The following is a 20,689-nucleotide window of genomic DNA, read 5'->3' as shown; positions in this document are numbered from 1 at the left end:
CTTTAGCCTTAAGAAATATATCCAACTCTTTCTTGAATATATTTAATGAACTGGCCTCCACCGCCCTCTGTGGCAGAGAATTCCACAGGTTCACCACTCTCTGGGTGAAGAAATTCCTCCTCATTTCAGTCCTAAATGGCTTACCCCTTATTCTTAGACTATGACCCCTGGTTCTGGACTCCCCGGCCATCAGAAACATCCTTCCTGCATCTAGTCTGTCCAGGCCTGACAGAATTTTATAGGTTTCGATGAGATCCCCTCTCAATCTTCTAAGCTCCAGTGAGTATAAGCCCAATCGACACAATCTCTCCTCATACGTCATTCCTGCCATCCCAGGTATCAGCCTGGTGAATCTTCGCTGCACTCCCTCCATGGCAAGAACGTCCTTCCTCAGGTAAGGCGACCAAAACTGCACACAATACTCAAGGTGTGGTCTCACCAAGGCCCTGTACAACTGCAGCAAGAGATCCTTGTTCCTGTATTCGAACCCTCTTGCTACGAAGGCCAACATACCATTTGCCTTCTTAACCGCCTGCTGCACCTGAATGCTTACCTTCAGCGACTGGTGCACAAGAACACCCAGGTCTCTTTGCACTTCCCCTTCTCCCAATCTATTGCCATTCAAATAATAATCTGCCTTCCTGTTTTTGCCACCAAAGTGGATAACCTCACATTTATCCACATTATAGTGCATTTGCCATGTTTCTGCCCAATCACCCAACCTGTCCAAATCGTGCTGGAGTTTCACGACATCCTCCTCACAGCTTACCCTCCCGCCCAGCTTTGTGTCGTCTGCAAATTTGGAGATATTACATCCAATTCCCTCGTCCAGATCATTAATATATATTGTGAACAGCTGGGGTCCTAGGACCGATCGTTGCAGTACCCCACTAGTCACTGCCTGCCACTCGGAAAATGACCCGTTTATTCCAACTCTTTGCTTTCTGTCCGCCAACCAGTTCTCTATCCAAGTCAATACCTTGCCCCCAATCCCATGTGCCTTAATTTTGCACGCTAATCTCTTATGTGGGACCTTATCGAAAGCCTTCTGAAAGTCCAAATACACCACATCCACTGGTTCTCCCTTATCTATTTTACCAGTTACATCCTCAAAAAATTCCAGTAGATTAGTCAAGCATGATTTACCTTTTGTAAATCCATGTTGACTTTGTCCGATCCAGTCACTGCTTTCCAAGTGCTCTGCTATTACATCTTTTATAATGGACTCTAGCATTTTCCCCACTACCGATGTCCAGCTTACCGGTCTATAATTCCCCGCCTTTTCTCTACCACCTTTTTTGAATAGTGGGATAACATTAGCTACCTGCCAATCCATGGGTACCGTTCCAGAGTCTATCGAGTTCTGGAAGATGACCAGCAATGTATCTACTATTTCTAGGGCCACTTCCTTAAGTACCCTGGGATGTAGATTATCAGGCCCTGGGGATTTATCGGCCTTCAGTCCCATCAATTTTCCTAACACCATTTCCCTACAAATACTGATTTCTTTCAGTTCCACCCTTTCATCAGACCCTATGTTCCCCGGCATCTCTGGGAGGTTATTTGTGTCCTCCTTTGTGAAGACAGAACCAAAATATGTATTTAGTTGGCAGCCACTTCTTTGTTCCCCATTATAAATTCCCCCGATTCTGACTGCAAGGGACCTACGCTTGACTTCACCAATCTTTTTCTCTTCACATATCTATAAAAGCTTTTACAGTCAGTTTTTATGTTCTCTGCAAGCTTACTCTCATATTCTATTTTCCCTTTCTTAATTAATCCCTTTGTCCTCCTTTGTTGAGTCCTAAACTGCTCCCAATCCTCAGGATTATTGCTTTTTCTGGCCAATTTATATGCCCTCTCCTTGCACCTTATGCTATCCCTAATTTCCCTTGTTAGAGAAATCAACGGTTTAAATCAAACATGGCCACAGTAAATAATAATTCTAATAGGTCTAAGAGCGTTAAAAAAACAAGCCTGAAGGCTTTGTGTCTTAATGCGAGGGGCATTTGTAATAAGGTGGATGAATTGGCTGCGCAAATAGAAGTAAACAAATACGATTTGGTTGGGATTACGGAAACGTGGCTCAAGGAAGGCCAGGACTGGGAACTCAACATCCAGGGGTATTCGATATTCAGGAAAGATAGGCAAAAAGGAAAGGGAGGTGGGGTAGCATTACTGGTTAATTAAGGGATTAACACAATTGTAATGAAGGATATTAGCTCTGATGAGGTGGAATCTGTATGGGTAGAATTGAGAAATACTAAGGGGAAAAAAACGTTAGTGGGAGTGGTTTATAGACCTCCAAACAGTAAGGCGGAGGTTGGGGATGGCATTAAAAGAGAAATTAAAGAAGCGTGCAATAAGGGCACAGTAGTCATCATGGGTGACTTTAATCTACATATAGATTGGGCCAACCAAATGAGTAACAATACTGGAGGAATTCCTGGAGTGTTTACGGGCTGGTTTCCTGGACCAATCTGTCGAGGAACCAACCAGAGATCAGGCCATCTTAGACTGGGTATTATGTAACGAGAAAGGATTAATTAGCAATCTTGTTGTACGAGGCCCCTTGGGTCGGAGCGATCATAATATGATCGAATTCTTCATTAAGATGGAGAATGAAGTAGTTGACTCGGAGACTAGGGTCCTCAATTTAAATAAAGGAAACTACGATGGTCTGAGGAGCGAGTTGGGTAGGATTGATTGGGGAATGGCACTCAAAGGGTTGATGGTGGATAGGCAATGGCAAACATTCAAAGACCGAATGGATGAACTACAGAATTTGTTCATCCCAGTTTGGCATAAAAATAAAACTTCGACCAATCTTCGACTTCATTGTCAAATGCGGTGATACTGCCACTCTTCGGCATTTTGGGTGTGGTTTAAAATCTCTTAAAATGGCATCTCCCGCGCTTTCCTTCGTCTCCCGCTGCTGCCAACGCCGCTCTCGGCGGTCCTCGTGGCAATGGCGGCGCCTCGCGGGTTTCTGCGCATCTCTCTCCCTCTCCTCGACGCTGCTCGGCCCCTGAACACCGGCTGCGCCCTGTGCGCTCTGCCCTCTCTCTCTCTCTCCCATCGACACTGCTCGGCCCTTTGCTGTGCCGCTCGGTCGGGCTCTAGCCCGCCGCTGTCCGGGAAGGGTCTGCGCACTACCTGTTGCCAGCCCGTTTCGCTGGACCACCGCGACTGGAAAGCCAAGCCTGGCTCTCAACAGCCTCCCCCGCAATTCTCGAGTCTCTGCTGGGTGACTGGGCGGTTGCCCGTGGTCGACGCCCGTGTCTCTGGCCTTGACCTCCAATCTACTGGTCTCTAGGAACGAATCCCTGGGAGGTGATGCAGAGTTGCAGGTAGGATCGAATTTGCCTCGTCGCCAATGTTGTGTCCGTCAGTAGTAAGACACAAGACTGCAGGAGAACGGTACAACAGGTGTTTACTCAACGTGGCTCACTCTGGAACTGAACTGTACAGATTACTACTCAGTGCTATATACAGGTGTGGTCACTGCCGGTACTACAGTATACATGAGCTGTAAAAAGTAGTTCCCCCCTTAAAGGTATATACATTACAGTTCTGCCACCTGCAAATGATCATTGGTGAAAACTCCTTTTGTAATGGTGAAGCTGCAGCTATTAGTAAGCAATCCACTTGTGAGGCCGTCAGCATTACCTGGCATTTTCCAGAGTAGGCATGTAGGATGGGGGTAATGTCTAAAAATTGGAAAGACCTCTCAAAATGGGATTATAGAGGCAATTAAGTGGTTGTTAAGGGCCTATCCCGCTTCTTGGAGGTGGGATGGAAAGGGGGTCAGAAAACATGGATTTGGGAAAATTGCTCGGAGGCGGGATCGGGCCCGCCTGCCATTTTTGGCGATTTTAACAACTCACACGCCTCTAATCCCGCCTCCTCGGGCCTGGCAAAATCGAGCTCATTGACTTAAAATCGGCTATCAAATCTTGCTAATCAAACCAAGTTTTCAGCATGTTCTCAACCTTATTGTGATCCTTCATCCAGCTGTTCAGCAGAATATCATTTTCAGTTTTATATTGAGCCACATGCTGCGCTGGTATATTTTTGCCATAATAGCGGGATGAAGAAGGGGTGACATTTATTGCAGTGATAAGATGAATTCATTGTTCTGCTTTGCATATCTAACCAACAATAACATGGGTGTGAATGGTTTGGGAAGCTTTTTCTGTATGGATCCAATAAATGATCTATTACCAAGGTCAGGAACTTGCACATTAATATTGCAGCCAGCTGGAATTATCTTATGGTAGAATGCTTCTGCTCAGACAGTAATTTCAATGCTGATGTACGGTGCTCTGCAACCCTATTCCATTATGCATGACTTATTTCTGCTTTCTTTCCATTTTATCTGGGTTTTTGTTTAGAGAGAGGAAGTGCACATTATTATTTAACAACGCGACAAGGTTTTTAGCTTTCCTGGAATTTGTATTAATCTATTCTGTGCTCCAAGCACATCTTGTTTGTCCCTGTGGCATGGATTTGTTGCACATATGCGCTGTGATGCTGAACAGCAGCACATAGGTTCACGTCTGTGATTTTTGCGTTGCAATTTACAAACTCAGGTGGGCAGCCATGGGGAGGAACTGAGCAAGAGCTGAGGCACTTTCCCACTAGTAGAGACAAATGAGAACAAGATAACCTGAAATTCCTGATTAGAACGTGGAACTTGCTACCACATGGAATAGTTGATGCCTTTACGGGCAAGCTCGATAAAGACATAAGGGAGAAAGGAATCGAGGATCTGCAGATAGGGTTAAATGAAATAGGGTGGGATTCTGAGCTGCAAATTCTATGTAATTCCAATGCATACCTCCAGCTACTGGCTACACTGTGGCTTTGGCAGAGGCTTAGAAGGTCATCTATCCTGCCGTGTTGCTAAAGGAATGATGCATGCTTGTTGAAAGTGGGAGTGTGACAAAATGGCAAAATGAAAATTTCAATAAACAGTCTCTGAGCATTGTTCTCTAGGGAATGGGAATCTACTAAATAATAAAGAAAAAAACTTACTTTTATAGATTGTGCCTTATTTCAGCATGTCCCAAAACACTTCTTTTTTTATTAATTTGCAGGATGTGGGCATCGATAGCAAGGCTAGCAATTATTGCCCTCGAGAAGGTGGTGGTGAGCTGCCTTCTTGAACCACTGCAGTCCATATGGTAAAGGTACTCTGTTAGTGCATTCCAGGAATTTCACCCAGCGACAATGAAGGAATGGCAATATATGTCCAAGTCAGGATGGTTTATGACTTGGATAGGAATTGGAGGTGATGGTGTTCCAATGCACCTCCTGCCCTTGTCCTTCTGGGTGGTGGAACTCGTGGGTTTGGGAGGTGCTGTTGAAGAAGCTTTGGCGAGTTGCTGCAGTGCATTATGTAGATAGTACACACTGCAGCCACGGTACACCAGTGCTGGAAGGACTGCAAGTTTAAGGTGATAGCTAGACTGCCAATCAAGCAGACTGCACGTACAATGACGAATGACGTTCTGACGAAGAGTCATCGACCTCAAACATTAACTGTGTTTCTCTCTCCACAGATGCTGCCTGACCTGCTGAGTATTTCCAGCATTTTCTGTTATTGGCCCAGAAATTCGGGTCGGGGGCTTCCCGCGGGTGTAAGCCCCCGACCTGCACTTACCTTGCGCGCCGGCCGTTGAGCGGTGGGCCCCCGTGGAATTGCGATCCTGGGTCTGCTGCAGCTGCCGGTGCGCAGTGCTTGCATATCCCAGGGGCGCAGTTAGTTCGATGCGTCCCCTGGGATCACGTGGGCCATGGGGAGCCAATCGGAGCAGGGAATGCTCCATTCATAATTTTGACAGGAAGAGCTGTCAAAACTTATAAATACTACGGGCCCCAAAACATCACTAAAACTTCAAATAAATTTTAAAAAATCACATTTTTTAAATAAACTATAAATTACATGAAATAACTATTTTAAACATTCATTTCAATTTTTGAAAAAAATAATTTTATTTTCTAACGGGGCTAAAAATAAACTTACCTTTAAAGTATTTAAAAATAATAAACCTGTGGAAAAAATGTTTTAATTTTAATTAATTCACCACTTACCTTGTAAAAAGCAGGCCTTACGACTGCTTTTTAAATGTGTAACTTCTGGAGACTTACCCTTCCGGGAAAACTTGTAAAAAAAAATGTAAGTTCGATGCACACACGCAGCCTTTCCCGCGCACGTGTTCAACCACCTAACCCCTGCTTTCAGGGGAACGGAAGTGCCGGTTTCCTGCGCATGCGCAGTGCATGCAGGAAACCGGCACTTCCATTGGGCCTACAGGTGAGTACCCCGTGTGTACTCACCCGTGGAGACCCGAAGTTCTGGGCATAATTTGGTCAGGACACTAGTAGAATTTCTTGTCCTTCAGAGTGCAATGGGATGTTTAATGTCCACCTGAAACACAGGAACAGGCAGATGGGGCCTTAGCTTAACGTGTCATCTGAAATATGGCACCTCAGAATGTGGCACTCCCTCAGTACTACACTGGAGTGTCAGTCTAGTTTCATATGCTCAGCATCCAGGAATGGGACTTGTACCCAAAACCTTCTGACACACAGATGTGGCTACTTCCAACCAAACCAAGCTGGCAAAAGAAAAAAAACGTGCATTTCTTGTAAGGGGTGGTGTGTGGGTTATTTGTCAGCTTCCCCTCTGACTCCTTTGAGTGGTTTGAATCGCTGCCACTCCCATTTGTTCTAGACTTTGGACTTATTTGGGGGTTGTAATAAACTTGCAACAGACACCTGGGTCAGTCAAAAGAATTCAGATCTTTATTTTGAGACAGGAAAATATACAATACAATAAAACTTATACTCTGAAAGGGTGGGGAACACTCGGAATAAGCAAAGGAGAATCACAATATACAAAATCCCTTACCCTCCCAACCCCACTACACTAGCTAGGCTGGAATCCAGAGGACCAGGAAATGCTCACCAAAACGACTTTCTTGACAGACTGTAGAGGTTCGCGATTTCGGGGTTCTCCTTAGTTGTGGCGGTTGGGACCTGCTGTACCCCGGATGTAGTAGGAGATTGCACCTGTATTGGATCTTCAGTTTGGGTTGGTCCGCTGATGCGGTTAGCCGCTCTGTTGGATGTATCAGGTGAGTACCCAATTTTCTTTGGTTAGGGCTAGTTTTAGGGTCTTTTATGTCCAAATCTTACCCAGGGGTAAGTCAGACTAGCTTGTAGAGTGGAAACAAGTCTTTGGTTCGCGAATTTTTCGGCGGTTGATTTCTTGTTGGTTGCGGTGGCCCAATATTACCTGGTTGGTGGTAATATTGGTGGTTGTTGGTTTCACGGGGGTGTTGGCGAGGCAGGAATGCTGGATCCAGCAGGTAAGTGGAAAGGCACTTATCTCATGGATCCAGCAGTCCTCGCCTTCCTTTAGCTGTTGGGTTCCCTGAGGCCTGAGAAACCCAGCCGCCCAGAGTTAAATTTAAACTGGAAATTCAAAATGAGGCACACAGCCTCATTATAATATTTAAAGTGCTAGCCCACCTCCTGGGAGTCGGTTGGCTGACAGCCCCACCACCCCCATCCTGCCTCTGTTAAAACCGAAAGTGGGCGGGTTGGGGTCGGTATTCAGATTTTTAACACTTGAACCTCCCACCCGAACTCAACCCACCTGTTTTTTGGGGTTAAAATTTCCCCCACAAAGTCTAAACCAGGAAGTATAAATTAGATTTAAATCATGTACAGGAAGCAAAATAAAGATTGGGAAAGCAAGATAGGATTAAGAGAGGGAGATAAGAGACAGAGGGAGGAAAAAAATATTGCAGGAATGTCTAGTTCCTATCCAAAAGACTGAGGTCCACTCAGGCGATCAAATAAACGAGGTTTAATGAAAATTAACAGAGTTTAACAGATAACTACAGGAGAACATCGAATATAGGTCTCGTCAGTTCGGAGGCACCACAAGGACTGCTAGGGCGGTCCTGTGGCTGATGTCATGACATCATCATGTTTTTCCCGCCGGTGGGGGATCACGTGATGAACAGCGTGACGTCATCGCGTTTACCCGCGCTATTAAAGTGATCGCGCTCTGTACATGTAAACAGTGAAAACAAAGATACAGACTCAGGCTGTAGCCAACATATTATTAAAGGGAATTATATACAATTGACTGGAGTCCCTTAGTGGCTTCGCCACATGCGCCCCCCCAGAATTGTCTTTAATAGCAAAAGTAAAACAGCGAGGAGGCCTGACAAGCCTGTCAGAACGACTTCTGTAGCCTTGAAGTGGAAGCTGATGGACGGCGGGCGAGCTTGCGGGTGATTGTGTTTGATCTGGCACGTTTCGGCGGGTGTGCGACCTCGACTGGGTGGTCAAGGCCCAAGTGAGCCGGCTTCAACCGGTCAACCAAAATGTGGTCCGGTTTACCACCGACATCGACCGAAAAAGATTTGTCTCCTGGCTCTATCAAACGGAAAGGACCAGTGTAAGGGGGTTTGAGCGGGTCCCGATAAGCGTCGTGGCGGATAAACACATAGTCAGCGTTCTTCAGCTCAGCTGGGACATGGGAGTTCTGCAAGCCTCGATGCGACGTAGGCACTGGAGCGAAACCTCTGGCTGCCTCCTGGTGGCTGATGAGCTGCTGGGACACGGACCATGGCTCTGTTGGAGACAGAAGGAAATCCCCTGGTACGCGTAACGGCTGGCCATATACGAGCTCTGCCGAGGACGATTGAAGATCTTCTTTAGGTGCCGTACGAAGACCCAAAAGGACCCATGGAAGCCTGTCCACCCAGCCCGTGCCTTGAAGGCTGGCTCGCAGTGCGGCTTTGAGCGACCTGTGGAATCGTTCGCACAAGCCGTTCGCCTGTGGATGGTAGGCGGTGGTGCGATGTAGCTTGACGCCGAGCCCCTGAGCCACAGCGTTCCAGAGCTCCGAAGAAAACTGCGGCCCACGATCGGACGAGATGGCTGCCGGTACCCCGAAGCGGGCAACCCAAGAGGAGATGCATGCCCTGGCGACGTCTGCGGAAGTGGTGGAAGACAGAGGAACCGCCTCCGGCCATCGAGTGGTGCGGTCCACCATTGTAAGTAGATGAGTAAACCCGTGCGAAGGCGGAAGTGGCCCCACCAGGTCCACATGCACATGATCAAACCTACGTTCCGGAATGGCGAAAGTGGCTAATGGAGCCTTGACGTGACGCTGCACCTTGGCCTTTTGGCAGACCACGCAGGTGTTGGCCCAGTCGCGAACATCCATGTGCATGCCCCGCCACACGAATTTGGACGACATCAGCCATTGCGAGGCCTTCATGCCAGGGTGCGACAACCCGTGGATGGCATCAAAAACTTTTCGGCGCCAGGTGACCAGGACGATAGGGCGAGGATCTCCTACGGAGATGTCGCAGAGTAGCATAGTGCCCGCGGCATGAAATTTGACGTCGGCCGCTTGGAGGCTAGAGGGGTTGGTTCTGTAAGATTGGACCTCCGGATCCGAAGCTTGATCTGCAGCCATGAGGGCATATTCGATGCCGAGCTGGACTGCATGAACGGTCGCGCGGGAGAGGCAATCAGCCACCAGGTTGTCCTTACGGGACACATGCTGAATGTCAGTGGTGAATTCTGAGATATACGTCAACTGACATTGTTGCTGAGCTGACCACGGTTCGGCGGTCTTGGCGATAGTGAACGTTAGTGGCTTATGCTCCACAAAAGCCGTGAACGGGCGTCCCTCTAGCAAGAACCGGAAATGGTGGATGGCCAGAAAAAGGGCCAGCAACTCCCGGTCGAACGTGCTGTACTGTCGTTCGTTTCGCTGTAGTTGACGGCTGAAAAACGCCAGCGGTTGCCACGTCCCATGCACCCACTGTTCCTGCACTGCGCCGATGGCGTAGTCTGACGCGTCGGTGGTAAGGGCGATGGTGGCACCTGGCAGCGGGTGTGCCAGCATGGTTGCGTTGGCTAAAGCGCCTTTTGTGTCGACGAACACCCGGCCCATATCGACCGTCCAGCTGATCGGATCCTTGCCGGACTTGCCCTTGAGGGCCTTGTGCAGGGGCTGCATGAGCAGAGCTGCATTAGGGACGAACCGGTGATAAAAATTTACCATCCCGAGGAACTCCTGCAGGGCCTTGACGGACTGCGGGCGCGGGAACGAAGTAACTGCCTCCACCTTCGTTTGTAGGGGAATTGCGCCGTCTGATGTGAAGCGATGGCCTAAAAAATCAATCTGCTGCAGGCCGAACTGGCACTTGGCCGGGTTGATGATCAAGCCGTGTTGACTGAGGCGTCTAAAGAGGGTGCGCAAATGGCAGATGTGCTCCTCTATATTAGGGCTGGCGATGAGGATGTCGTCGAGGTAGATGATGAGAAACTTGAGGTCCCGAAGCAAGGAATCCATCAAGCGCTGGAAAGCCTGTGCAGCGTTCTTCAATCCAAACGGCATCCGCAGAAATTCAAACAGGCCGAATGGGGTGATGACTGCAGTTTTCGGGACGTCTTGCGGGTGTACGGGGACCTGGTGGTAGCCGCGGACGAGGTCGACTTTTGAAAAAATGGTATTTCCCGCCAAATGTACAGAGAAATCCTGAATATGAGGGATCGGGTACCGATCAGGAGTAGTGGCGTCGTTCAGGCGTCGGTAGTCGCCGCAAGGCCGGCATCCGCCGCCAGGTTTCGGAACAATGTAGAGAGGCAAAGACCAGGGATTATTCGACCGGCGAATAATCCCTAGCCGCTCCATCGTGTCGAACTCCGCTTTCGCAGCCGCGAGCTTGCCAGGTTCGAGGCGCCGGGCCCGTGCGTAGACCAGGGAGCCAGTAGTGGTGATGTGGTGTTCGACACCATGTTTCGTGGCCGTCGAAGAGAAAGTGGGTCTGGTCAGGTCTGGGAAATCTCCGAGGAGGCGAGTGAAGTCATCCGGAGGTGGGGACGCGCAGGAGACAGTGCGCGCCACGGTGTTACCGCGGTAGCACGGGATGGAGTGAAAAGTGGCCGCATTGATCAACCAGGAGGCTGTTGGCGCACAAAATATCCACCCCAAGGATGGCTTGAGAGACTTTGGCCGTGATGAAATCCCAATAAAACCGCTGGCCGCCAAAACACACCTGGAACTGCTGGCTTCCGAAGGTCCGAATGGCCCTGCCATTCGCCGCCTGGAGGGAGGGGCTTTGCCCCCCAACTTGTAGATCAAGATCTGACGCGGGTAGGATGCTACACTGCGTCCCGGTGTCGCAAAGGAAATGTCGACCAGAATAGGGAGTCGTTGATGAAGAGGAGTTTTCCCGAATTACCGATTGCCATCGCAGCCGCGGGGCGCTCGTTATAACCGGTCCTCTTTCGACAGGGTGGCTGCTGTTCTTTTTTTTTTGAGCGAAAAACTGCAGGGAGGGCGGCAGCATCTTGCTTTCGCGCCAAAACGGGCATGGTAGAAGCACAACCCCGCAGGTTGAGGGGCTGGAGCGGCATCTGTGGGGGATGGGCGCCTCGTGGCAGCGCAGTACTGCTGTGTCACCGCAAAGATCTTGTCCGCATCGGCAGCCAGCTCTGCGCAGTCGGTGACTTCCAACCTGGCTAAGGCAGCCTGAACTTGCTCCGGTAGCTGGCTGAGGAATAGCTCCCTGAAGAGGAAGCATTCTGGTTCGGAGCCCAGGAGCATGAGCATTTGGCTCATGAGCTCGGACGGTTTGGAGTCCCCAAGGCCAGGCATATTGAGCAGCCGGCGGGCGCGCTCCGACTTCGTGAGCCCGAAGACCTGTAACAACTGCGCCTTTATCGTATCATACTTGCGATCTTCTGGTGGATTACCAAGCAGGCTGATGATCCGCGAGGCTGTGGCGCTGTCGAGGGCGGAGACCACGTGATAGTAATGGGCCTGATCCGCAGCGATGTTCCTGATTGCGAACTGGGCTTCAGCCTGGATGAACCATGCAGCTGCCTGTTGCTCCCAGAACTGTGGTAGCTTCAAAGCAACGGCGTTCGACTCCATGTTCAGTAACTTCTGCGAAAACCGTTCGCAAAAGTCGGGGTCACCAATGTAGGAATGTCTAGTTCCTATCCAAAAGACTGAGGTCCACTCAGGCAATCAAATAAATGAGGTTTAATGAAAAGTAACAGAGTTTAACAGATAACTACAGGAGAACATCGAATATAGGTCTAGTCAGTTCGGAGGCTCCACGAGGACTGCTAGGGCGGTCCCGTGGCTGACGTCATGACGCCATCACATTTTTCCCGCCGGTGGGGATCACGTGATGAACAGCGTGACATCATCGCGTTTACCCGCGCTATTAAAGTGATCGCGCTCTGTACATGTAAACAGTGAAAACAAAGATACAGACTCAGGCTGTAGCCAACATATTATTAAAGGGAATTATATACAATTGATTGGAGTCCCTTAGTGGCTCTGCCACAATATTTTAATTAAAAAAAAAATCTCCAACATTAACTCAATTCTGGAGTAATGAGACTCTACACTTGTAAAATTAAATTTGCAGTGCCAGCGAGGTTATTTGGCAATATTTGTGACTTATCACGCTGTCAAAAATGTGCTTACACCTGAATGGACAAGCCCTAACTTTTTCTGGCATGGTTAGTGAGTAACTAGTGGGTAAGTACAGCACTTCATGCCCTTGCATTGATTTCAGTGCCGAGTCTATCAGCCAGTTACTGGCATAGTGCAGCAGGAGGAGCAGGTCATCTCAGACAGGAACTTCCAGATTTCCGCGTTTAACTGTGCATGTGTGTACTCCAGAAGTTTCTGTCCGATTTACTCCATATTAACGGTGAGTGCTGTTAGCCTCACCATTACTCTTAGTGCAAAACCTGGGCCATTATATTTAAGCTGGTACAGTGGAGGATAAAGCCCAAGGGTAATACTAATTAGTCCAGCTGTCATAACATTGCTTGAGGAGTTGGGAGATTTGCAGCAAGATTAATGTGAAACACTTTTGGGCTTGACCGATTAATTACCCCTGCTAGGTGTTGTGTATGTACCTTTAAGGGAAGAACTGGTTTTAGACTGCAGTACCGGCGGTGACCACCCCTGTATAAAAGGCCCCAGCCGGCTTCTGTATTTCAGTCTGACGTTGCCCTCCTGTTCAGTAAAGTACCTGTTAAACTGTTCTCCTGAAGTCCGTGTATTATTGAGGCGCGGACTTTACAGTGGCGACGAGTAAGTTCGAACTCACCTGCAGTGTGGCATCATCTCACGGGGATCTCGCCCTGAGAGGAGGTTTCTTGGAGGTCGTAGTCTGAGCAACGGGCGTCGACCGCGGGCAACCGCCCAAAGAATTCATCGGTGTTCGTAGAATTGCGGGAGAGACTGTGGAGAGCTGTGCTTGGCTCCCCAGTTAAGGTGTTCCAGCAAATCGTGCTGGTAGCAGGTAGTGCGCTGACCCTTCCGGACTGCGGTGGGCTCAAGCTCGATCGAGCGGCTCTACAAAACGGGTCGCGCAGCGTCGCCGGGAAAAGAAAACAAGAGAGAGAGAGGGTGGAGGGCACAGGGCGCAGTCGGTGCTCAAGAACCGGGCAGCGGAGAGAAAATAAACGGGGGGCAGGAAAGCGAGATGCGCCGAAGCTGCGGGTCGCCGCCATTGCCCCGTAGAACGCTAGGAGCAGCGCGGCAGCAAGGGGAAGAAGGAGAAGCGCGGGAGGCGCCATTTTATCCCGCTGGGGAAGAAGGAAAAGCACGGGAGGCGCCATTTTATTCCATTGGGGAAGAAGAAAAAACGCGGGAGGCGCCATTTTAAATCACCCAAGATGCCGAAAAGTGGCAGTATCACTGCTTTCGACAACGAGGTAGAAGACTGGACCACATATGTGGAAAGAATTGAAGTGTACTGCAAGGCAAATGAGGTGGCCGATGGAAAGAAGGCGTCGGTATTATTGAATTTGATGGGCGCGAGTACGTATGGCCTATTGCGGAATTTAATTACCCCAGCTAAACCAATGGAGAAAAGTTTTGAGGAGATTTCTAATATCTTACAGGAACACCTAAACCCTACACTGCTGCTGATAGCAGAAAGATTCAAGTTCCATAAAAGAAACCAGCACAAAGATGAGAGCAATGCTGACTATCTTACGGAATTACGCAAGTTATCGAAGCACTGCCAGTTCGGAGCAGGACTGGCAGACACCTTACGGGATAAGTTTGTCTGCGGGCTCCAGAGTGAAGGAACCCAGAAACGACTACTTTCAAAAAAGGACCTGACGCTAGAACAGGCTTTCAGCGTGGCAGTATCCTATGAAGCAGCAGCACGGGGAGCTGCGGAAATACAACAGAAACCACAAGAATACAGCACTAACGAAATGGCGTATGGAGCAGAAAAGCGCTATCGCTGCGGCAGAACAACCCATGAGCAGAAGGACTGCTGGTTTAAGGACAAAGTATGCAGGCAATGCGGAAAAATGGGACATATCGCAAGAGTCTGCAGGTCGGGAAAGAAAACCAACACGACAAGAACTACTAAGGAACAGTACAGGAAAGTAAAGAAGCTGACAGACAATAGTTCGGAAGATCAGGAGAGTGATAAGGACTCCGGGAGCAGGAGACTAAGTTGTCTAAAGTTACACAACGTGATCGCAAAGGAAGATCACTGAACCATTTGGGTCACCCTCATGACGGCAGGGTCCCCAGTAAAGGTGGAATTGGACACAGGATCAGCCCTAACTGTCATGAATCGACGAGACTATGAGCGGCTATTCTCACACATACCCTTAAAGGACACATCCATTGTATTGAAGACATACACGGGACAAAAGGTCTACCCCAGTGGAAAAATAAGGGTGCCAGTTAAATATAATGGCAAGGAAACACAGAAACTATATATGTATATACTACGAGATGGAGGACCACCATTATTGGGATGTGAATGGATCCGAATAATACAATTGGATTGGCATTCCATTCTGGCGCTAACTGTGACTGACAAAAAGGATGATGACGTCGCACCTGGACGTCTGTCACAAATTCTATCTGACGCGGAAGAGGTGTTCCAACAAGGACTTGGGACTCTAAAAGGAGTAAAGGCAACCATAAAGATTGAGGATAACGCAAACCCAAAATTTTTCAAGGCCAGACCGGTGCCATACGCGATCCGCCCAGCCGTTGAAGCTGAACTGGAGAGTCTGGAGCATTCGGGTGTGCTGTCCAAGGTGGACTGGAGCGAGTGGGCCACACCCATCATTCCTGTAATGAAGAAAGCATTGAGCAGCACGCCTGGGGAGCCAAGGAAGGTTCGCATCTGTGGGGACTTCAAGGTGACTGTGAACCCAGTCCTGCACACAGTACAGTATCCACTTCCGCAGATAGAAGATATTTTTGCCTCACTATCTGGAGGGAAACGTTTTACAAAGATTGATCTGGCCCAAGCGTATCTACAAATGGAGGTGGAAGAAGCATCTAGAAAATACCTCACGATAAACACTCACAAGGACCTTTACCAGTACAATCGACTGGTATTCGGGGTAGCATCGGCCCCGGCTATTTGGCAGAGGGCAATGGAACAAGTCCTGCAAGGGATCCCGGGGACCCAGTGTTATTTGGACGACATCCTGGTTACGGGCGAAAATGACAATGAACACCTTGCCAACCTGGAGCAGGTGCTCACGAGATTACAGGAATATGGGCTACGAGCCAACCGCCCCAAATGCGAGTTCTTCAGGAGACAAATCTCGTATTGTGGCCACATGATTGATGAGGAAGGGTTGCATAAGTCGCCGGACAAGATTGAGGCTGTAGTCAAGGCTCCAGCACCGGAAAATGTGTCGCAACTGAGGTCGTTCCTCGGGTTGGTGAACTACTACCATAAGCTCTTGCCGAATTTATCTACAATTCTGCACCCACTGAACGCCCTGCTGCAAACTGGAGTGACATGGAAATGGAGTGATGAGTGTAAGCATGCCTTTCAGGAATGTAATTGCCTAATCACTTCAAAAGAAGTATTGCCCACTACAACCCAACACTACCGATTCGGTTGGCATGTGATGCGTCACCCTACGGCAATGGAGCGGTACTGTCACACAAATTCTGTGACGGTTCAGAGAGGCCAATAGCCTTTGCGTCGCGCTCGCTAACCTCAGCCGAGCGTAACTACGCCCAGATTGACAGGGAGGCCCTCAGCCTGGTGTGGGGGGTGAAGAAGTTCAATCACTATCTGCGCGGGCAGAAATTCACCCTACTGACTGATCATCAGCCCCTGGTCTCCATTTTTAACCCAAAGAAGGGCGTTCCGGTGATGACGGCGCAACGGCTGCAAAGATGGTCACTTTTTCTAGGGGCACATCAGTACGACATAGAGTACAAGGGTACGAAACAGCATGGAAACGCTGATGGGCTGTCGCGCCTACCGTTGCCTATGGTAGAAGAAACACCTGTAGTGGACCCTGTTGAGATATTCCATGCGACCATAGTCAAATGTTTGCCTGTTACAAACTCGAGTATAGAGAAGGAAACCCGAAATGACCCGACACTCTCTCTCGAGTCTACGATTTGACGGTGAAGGGATGGCCAGCATATGGCGACTCACTGTTGCCAGCATTCTCACCAAGGAGAGAACAGCTGCCAGTGTGCCGGGGAACCTTGATGTGTGGATCCCGAGTGGTAATTCCACCCAAGTTGAGAGATAGAGTGCTCAATGAGCTTCATGAGGGTCATCTGGGAGGGGTAAAAATGAAGAGCCTAGCCAGGGCATTTGTGTGGTGGCCGGGAATCGATAAAGAAATCGAGGATATGACCAAGAGATGCACAGGATGCCAGAAGGTCCAAAACGCTCCACCACAGGCCCCGCTACATCCATGGGAGTGGCCCTCATCTCCATGGCAACGGGTACACATTGATTTTGCTGGTCCATTTATGGACTCAATGTTTCTAATCGCTGTGGACGCCCTTTCGAAATGGCCAGAGGTCATTAAAATGTCCTCCACCACCACGGAGAAAACTATTGCAGTCCTAAGGACCATCTTCGCCAGGAATGGGTTGCCAGAACAGATTTGCTCCGACAATGGGCCACAGTTTGTGTCTGAGGATTTCCGGAGGTTCCTGAAGAATAATGGGGTGAAACGTTACACATCTGCCCCATATCATCCAGCCACAAATGGATTGGCTGAGAGGTTTGTTCAGGCCTTTAAAAAGGCCATAAAGGCAATGTATAATGACGACATACCACTACAACACAAGGTGGATAGTTTCTTGTTTGCTTACCGGAATGCGACACATGCAGTAACCAACCAAGCTCCAGCCGTACTGTTCTTCAACCGAAGGCTAAGATGTCGCCTGGATTTGCTCAAACCAAACATAAGACGAGATGTTGAGGATAAGCAATTCCAGCACATAAATGAGAAGCCAACCCGGAGCTTCAAGGTAGGGCAACCAGTCTTGGCCCGCGACTACCGAACAGAAAAATGGCAGCCAGGAACGATATGCACACAGCAGGGACCACTAATGTACACAGTGGACGCTGGAGAGAGCATCGTGAGACGCCATGCTGACCAGATTCTAGAGTCACAGGAACAAGCCAAACCCGTGCCACGAGAAGGTGTGCCTGGTAATCAACCTGAAGTACAGATTGCGTCTACCTCAGAAGCAGTGGTATTGGAAGCTGACGAACCAACCAGTGACTATGAACCAGAATCAGCTTCGCCGCAAGAACAGGATACTCGAGAAAGGAGCTATCCAGTCAGGATCAGGAAGCCTCCTCAAAGACTGAACTTATAAATGATTATTTCAGTTGATGTACATAATATCCAGAAAGTTGTAATTAGTTATTATTTAGTTGTTAAATGAATGTTATAAGAACATAAGAACATAAGAAATAGGAGCAGGAGTAGGCCAATCGGCCCCTCGAGCCTGCTCCGCCATTCAATAAGATCATGGTTGATCTGATCCTAACCGCCAATCCACTATCATAGAACCATCTCCTGAATCTAACAGAATTAGACACACGAAATAGGAGCAGGATCAGGCTACACGGCCCCTGGGCCCACTCCGCTACCCACAGGGCCATGACCGATCTGAACCTAGTCTCATGTCCAAATTCCTGCCCGCTCCCCGTAACCCTTAATTCCCTTTACTTCTAGGAAACTGTCTATTTCTGTTTTAAATTTATGTAATGATGTAGCTTCTACAGCTTTTTGGGGCAGCATATTCCATGGACCTACCACCCTCTGAGTGAAGTAGTTCCTCCTCATCTCAGTTTTGAAAGAGCAGCCCCTTATTCTAAGACTATGCCCCCTAGTTCTAGTTTCACCCATCATCGGGAACATCCTCCCCGCACCCACCCGATCCAACCCCTTCACAATCTTATATGTTTCAATAAGATCGCCTCTCATTCTTCTGAACTCCAATGAGTAGAGTTCCAATCTACTCAACCTCTCCTCATATGTCCATCCCCTCATCCCCGGGATTAACCGAGTGAACCTTCTTTGTACTGACTCGAGAGCAAGTATGTCCTTTCTTAAGTATGGACACCAAAACTGTACGCAGTATTCCAGGTGCGGTCTCACCAATACCTTGTACAACTGAAGCAATTCCTCCCTATTTTTATATTCTATCCCCCTAGCAATGAAAGCCAACATTCCATTGGCCTTCTTAATCACTTGCTGCACCTGCATACTAACCTTTTGAGTTTCGTGCACCAGGACCCCCAGATCCCTTTGTACTTCAGTACTTTCCAGTTTCTTGCCATTAAGATAATAACTTGCTCTACGATTTTTCCTGCCAAAGTGCATAACCTCACACTTTCCAGTATTGTATTCCATCTGCCAAATCTCTGCCCACTTACTTAGCCTGTCTATGTCCCCTTGCAGGTTTTTTATGTCCTCCTCACTCACTACTTTCCCTCCCACCTTAGTATCATCTGCAAACTTTGATATGTTACACTCGGTCCCCTCCTCCAAATCGTTAATATAGATTGTAAAGAGTTGGGGACCCAGCACTGACCCCTGTGGAACACCACTAGTTACTGATTGCCAGTCTGAGAATGAACCATTTATCCCAACTCTCTGCCTTCTGTTAGATAGCCAATCCTCTATCCATGCCAGAATATTACCCCCAATCCCGTGATTTTTTATCTTAAGCAATAATCTTTTGTGTGGCACCTTGTCAAATGCCTTTTGGAAGTCTAAATACACTACGTCCACTGGTTCCCCTTTATCCACCCTATATGTTACTTCCTCAAAGAACTCCAGCAAATTTGTCAAACATGACTTCCCCTTCATAAAACCATGCTGACTTTGTCCTATTAAATTATGATTATCCAAATGTCCTGTTACTGTCTCCTTAATAATGGACTCCAAAATTTTACCTACCACAGATGTTAGGCTAACCGGTCTATAGTTTCCAGCCTTCTGTCTACTGCCCTTTTTAAATAAGGGTGTTACATTAGCAGTTTTCCAGTCTGCCGGGACCTTTGCCGAGTCCAGGGAGTTTTGGAAAATTATTACCAATGCATCCACAATCCCTACTGCCACGTCCCTCAAGACCCTAGGATGTAAGCCATCAGGTCCAGGTGATTTATCCGCCTTGAGTCCCATTATTTTACCGAGTACCACTTCCTTAGTGATTTTGATCGTGTTTAGCTCCTCCCCCCCTTTAGCCCCCTGTTTATCCAGTGTTGGGATATTCTTAGTGTCTTCTACTGTAAAGACTGATATAAAATATTCATTCAGTGTTTTTGCCATCTCCATATTTCCCACCATTAATTTCCCGGTCTCATCCTCTAAGGGACCAACATTTACTTTAGCCACCCTTTTTCTTTTTATATAACTATAAAAACTCTTACTATCTGTTTTTATATTTTTTGCTAATTTACTTTCATAATCTATCTTCCCTTTCTTAATCAATCTTTTTGTTATTTTTTGCTGTTTTTTAAAGTTTTCCCAATCCTCTATCCTCCCGCTAGATTTGGCTACCTTATATGCCCTTGTTTTTAGTCGAATACTATCCTTAATTTCTTTACTTAGCCACGGATGGCTGTCTTTTCTTTTACACCCATTATGTACTGTTTATCTAAAAGGGGAGGAATTGTTGTGTATGTACCTTTAAGGGAAGAACTGGTTTTAGACTGCAGTACCGGCGGTGACTACCCCTGTATAAAAGGCCCAAGCAGGCTTCTGTATTTCAGTCTGACGTTGCCCTCCTGTTCAGTAAAGTACCTGTTAAACTGTTCTCCCGAAGTCCGTGTATTATTGAGGCGCAGACTTTACACTAGGAATAACAGAACCCAGATTCCAACTGCTATTTATAAGAAAAATTGGTCAGTATATAGATTAAATACAGAATAATAGCCAAATAAATAAAAAGGAGTTAGAAATATGTAAAATTAGGGACTGGTGCATCTTTTGGTTCAAATCCAATCCATGATAGAACATGAAATGAAAATCTCAGACTGCCAGCTGTAAGTATTCTACATGAAATGTAGTTGGGAGGCACAATGCAGACTCACAACCCACAAATACCACTCACAATATCTTAAATCCCCTTTTTCTTTAAAAGCATTTTTAGTTGTCTTTAGAACCCTGTTTGCTTTATGGATTTCCCTGGCACTGGCTCTTGACTCTTCATTTGCCAATTCAACCTTTCTTTGTTGCTGAACTCAGCAGGTAAAGTTTATTCTTACAAAACCAATCTCGTGCCACTTCAGGCTTCCACCAACTTTCACTTCCTCTACAGTCATAAATGTTATTTCAGCTGGACAGGAGC

This window comes from Somniosus microcephalus, chromosome 8, assembly GCF_052327205.1.
Source record: "Somniosus microcephalus isolate GS21.2 chromosome 8, FLI_Smic_1.0, whole genome shotgun sequence".
NCBI lineage: Eukaryota > Metazoa > Chordata > Chondrichthyes > Squaliformes > Somniosidae > Somniosus > Somniosus microcephalus.
Note: the sequence above shows the minus strand (reverse complement) of the source record.